Below are 5,211 nucleotides of genomic sequence, written 5' to 3' on the forward strand. Positions count from 1 at the left end.
AGGAAACCCTTTAGATTTGTGTTTTTAACTTCTGTTGTGATGCCATGTTTCTTTTTGTGTTGCCAGGATCAAGTTCTGTTGACTGCTGCAAAAGCTCAGAGTCTGTGTATTTGGACTCATGGTGATCATGAACCGAACAGCAGCCGGTGTAATACCGGACACAATGTGATCTGTGTGCTTGTTCATTCAGCTCTGTGTTCTGACTGGTAATCCTTTTAGGGTTTCTCTGCTGGAATTTCATTGAATTAGACTCAGATTAGAGTTAGAATTGAGTAGCTTGAATTAGAAAACTCAGACAGAATGAGTGAGAGCTGCAGATATAGACACATAAGACCTGGATCTTCAGAATCAACTTTTTTTTTTACTCATATGGCTCACATGCTAATGCAATTTTACCTTTTTTTAAAAGCAAATAATCCGGTAATTATAATTTCAATATTCTGTAATATTTAGATCTGTTGTTTTGTTTTTGTCCTGCTCATTCTTTTTACTGCCTGCATTGCTGTTCAAATTCAGGTTTTTGCTTAAATTTCAGAACATCAGATGCTATTTTTAGGATTCATCATTCATATTTTGGTGTATCCTGAGCCTTCATTCCCCCAGGATCTGCCATCATGGTGTAATTCAGTCATCATAATGCTGAAGCTGTGATGGTGCACTTCTCTCAGTCCAGTCCAGTCCTTCCTCAAGTCTTCCCATCACACTCCAGCAGACTTCCAGTCTGTCCTGTGACAATTTCCCACTGTCTCCATCTTCCTCTGAAGACAGATTTCACACTTACATCACTATCTGTTGTTGTCTCCACCCTGTCCTGGAAACTGAGCATATTCACACACTTAAAAAGCAGTTACATTTTGTCCAGTATACATGATTTATTCAGTCACAGTAAAAAAAGAAAAGAAAAGTGAATACATGAAAGTCTGATTACATACATTTAATATCTGTAATTATTGTTATGAGCAGAAGTCCTACTAAAGATACAAGTTTTATCTTGTGCAATATTAAACCTACAGTGAGGAAAATAAGTATTTGAACACCCTGCTATTTTGCAAGTTCTCCCACTTAGAAATCATGGAGGGGTCTGAAATTGTCATCGTAGGTGCATGTCCACTGTGAGAGACATAATCTAAAAAAAAAAATCCAGAAATCACAATGTATGATTTTTTAACTATTTATTTGTATGATACAGCTGCAAATAAGTATTTGAACACCTGAGAAAATCAATGTTAATATTTGGTACAGTAGCCTTTGTTTGCAATTACAGAGGTCAAACGTTTCCTGTAGTTTTTCACCAGGTTTGCACACACTGCAGGAGGGATTTTGGCCCACTCCTCCACACAGATCTTCTCTAGATCAGTCAGGTTTCTGGGCTGTCACTGAGAAACACGGAGTTTGAGCTCCCTCCAAAGATTCTCTATTGGGTTTAGGTCTGGAGACTGGCTAGGCCACGCCAGAACCTTGATATGCTTCTTACAGAGCCACTCCTTGGTTATCCTGGCTGTGTGCTTCGGGTCATTGTCATGTTGGAAGACCCAGCCTCGACCCATCTTCAATGCTCTAACTGAGGGAAGGAGATTGTTCCCCAAAATCTCGCAATACATGGCCCCGGTCATCCTCTCCTTAATACAGTGCAGTCGCCCTGTCCCATGTGCAGAAAAACACCCCCAAAGCATGATGCTACCACCCCCATGCTTCACAGTAGGGATGGTGTTCTTGGGATGGTACTCATCATTCTTCTTCCTCCAAACACGTTTAGTGGAATTATGACCAAAAAGTTCTATTTTGGTCTCATCTGACCACATGACTTTCTCCCATGACTCCTCTGGATCATCCAAATGGTCATTGGCAAACTTAAGACGGGCCTTGACATGTGCTGGTTTAAGCAGGGGAACCTTCGTGCCATGCATGATTTCAAACCATGACGTCTTAGTGTATTACCAACAGTAACCTTGGAAACGGTGGTCCCAGCTCTTTTCAGGTCATTAACCAGCTCGTCCCGTGTAGTTCTGGGCTGATTTCTCACCTTTCTTAGGATCATTGAGACCCCACGAGGTGGAGCCCCAGTCCGAGGGAGATTGACAGTCATGTTTAGCTTCTTCCATTTTCTAATGATTGCTCCAACAGTGGACCTTTTTTCACCAAGCTGCTTGGCAATTTCCCCGTAGCCCTTTCCAGCCTTGTGGAGGTGTACAATTTTGTCTCTAGTGTCTTTGGACAGCTCTTTGGTCTTGGCCATGTTAGTAGTTGGATTCTTACTGATTGTATGGGGTGGACAGGTGTCTTTATGCAGCTAACGACCTCAAACAGGTGCATCTAATTTAGGATAATAAATGGAGTGGAGGTGGACATTTTAAAGGCAGACTAACAGGTCTTTGAGGGTCAGAATTCTAGCTGATAGACAGGTGTTCAAATACTTATTTGCAGATGTATCATACAAATAAATAGTTAAAAAATCATACATTGTGATTTCTGGATTTTTTTTTTTTTAGATTATGTCTCTCACAGTGGACATGCACCTACGATGACAATTTCAGACCCCTCCATGATTTCCAAGTGGGAAAACTTGCAAAATAGCAGGGTGTTCAAATACTTTTTATTTATAATTTTCCTCACTGTATATATTTTATGCATGGCTCAGTCATGCTGAACGCAGACACTTGGCATTTTCCCACAGTAAAGAAGGGCTGCGTTTGTTTCCATTGCTGCTCAATCTATCCCAAAGCTCCACGGCAGAGTAATTAAAATCTCAGCATGGCCGTACTGAACAGGATATGCTGCCATGCCCTCCAACAATGAGGGTCATTCTTTGGACTTCAGACCAGGTACTTGAAACCCAGCCTGCAACAGCTCTTGATCATTAAAAACATGTTCCTGCTCATCTGGAAAGTCAGCTCTAGAGCGGAAATTTGACTTGTATCGGCAGGGAATGAGCCGAGAAACTGGATTACTAAAGCAAGAAGATGAAGGGAGCTTTTGTTTTTGACTTTGGAACTTATCTGAATGTTTGTCAAAATTCCTATTTTTTTTTTTTTTAATTCCTTTATTTGAGACCCTTCAGCTGCTCTGCTGTACTTTGTACAAACATTTTCTCTTATAAATTAGATTTATTTTTCTACTGTCACAACAGCAGTTACTAAATGCCACTATGAGCAAAGCCAACTTCATTTTTAACCTGTAGTCCATTTGTGAAACAAGAAGTGACCAAAGGGTCACTGGGTGTTCACCTTTGACCTCTGGCATTGGGCTTAATGAGAGTTGTGTTTCCTCTTCTCTGCTACCATAAATCTGAAGACCCAATAAAATGAGACCTAAATCTGTCTAGATAAATTAAGTTGAAATTTGAGTAATATAAACCATTGGAACCAGTTAATGCTACAAATATGTTTGTAGGCTACTCTACGGACAATGGGCTCTTAAAAAGCACAAAGCTTTTCATGTTTTAGGAATAAAGCAAATACAATGTGGTAATTTATTCTTAAAAAATATTACCAACTTTAATATCAACTATATTTACAAAATACCATGTAGTCTAATTTTTTTTTTTTTTTTTTACAAAAATTCTTCATGCCTTAGCTTGAATGTAACTATACACCCTTGCTTCATTTAGTTTAGTGGAACCATGGATATGGATGCGAAGCAGAGTGCCTAAAACCCCCTTAGCTGTTCTAAATCCACTGTAAAACATGGCTTCAAGGGGCTTATTGCTTTTATAAAACGGTTACTCCATAAAAATATTAATTTTAATATTAATTTTATTCATAAAATAAACACCAGCAACAAAAAAATATAACGTTATAACACATTTATTCCTCCGCCAACTAAGCAATGTAGTTCCAAAGAGGTTGTTAAGCAACAAAGAATCACAAACGGCAGTTGCGCAGTAATACTAATGTAAGGGCCTGTTCACATATCGCTTCTTTTGCGCGCTCAAGTTCGTTATTTCAAATGTAGACGCGCGGTTTGCGCGCTCATAATGGAAGCGACGCGGTCGCGGTGCGACGCGCTCGTTTTTTCCAAGCGCGTCCGCGCCGCATCGAGATAAAAACATCTCAACTTTTTCAGAATGCCGCAAGCGCTCGGGTGGTTGCGCTCCGGAGGCGTCTGTCGTTGCTAAGCGTGGTTCTTGTCACGTGACCTGCGGTGCGCTTGCGGCATTCTGAAAAGTTGAGATGTTTTTATCTCGATGCGGCGCGGACGCGCTTGGAAAAAACGAGCGCGTCGCACCGCGACCGCGTCGCTTCCATTATGAGCGCGCATACCGCGCGCCTACATTTGAAATAACGAACTTGCGCGCGCAAAAGACGCGATATGTGAACAGGCCCTAATGCGGTCAGTGTATGTTTGTTGAGCGCGACTCAACCAATCAGAATCAAGGAGTAGAACTATTAGCCCCGCCTCCACTCACTCACGCCAGCTCAGAGACACACTCGGTAAACTTTCGCTCAAGTTACTGTAGTAAACGCTGCTTAATGGTATCGCTCTTACAACGTCGGACACATAACGGTAATTAATATGATTAGCCTTTTGCTTGACTATGTTATCAAACAGCTAATAATTTGCTGCTAATGATACACAAACCATTGTTCTCGTTTAGCATCTCCAGCATGTTTACCTGATTGTTTACAAGTTAGTTTGTGACGCAAGAAACACCAGCGATTTCAAACCGCGTTTTTGAGACAGTCTTTGGTTCAGTGGCGTTTTAAGGAGGAAATATTCAGCAATGGTGTTGATTTATGACTTTGCACATGGCTTGTCTTAAAGCATATTAAAAACACAACATAGACATATAAACAACATTAAAAACCTGATTTTCTTTAAGTAAATGTGTTTTTAAGAATTTTTTTTGTCCTGTTTTTAAGGATTTGGGATTTGTTTTTTGATGTTTGCAGTTCGTACACCTGCATCATCCTGATATAGTTTAGCCCTGTTAGCAGTTATAAATGTAAAATTGTTGACCATAGGCATGAAATTAAACGGGGAAAAATGTGCCAGATTTAGAAAGTAGAAAGAGTGGAAAATCAACAGTAAAGGGTTGAGTGGAAAATGGAACGAACCAGAAATATATTTTGTGTGAATAGCCAGTAAGCCTCATTTGAAGAGAACATTCACAAACTCATTTGATTTTCATGTTGAATTATGCTGTCCGTAATTTAGCCGAAGCAAACTTAATTTTTAGAATATTATTTGTATTAACAGTAAACAAAACATCAG

Source organism: Abramis brama (genome assembly GCF_963993115.1).
Source record: "Abramis brama genome assembly, chromosome: 8".
Taxonomy (NCBI): domain Eukaryota; kingdom Metazoa; phylum Chordata; class Actinopteri; order Cypriniformes; family Leuciscidae; genus Abramis; species Abramis brama.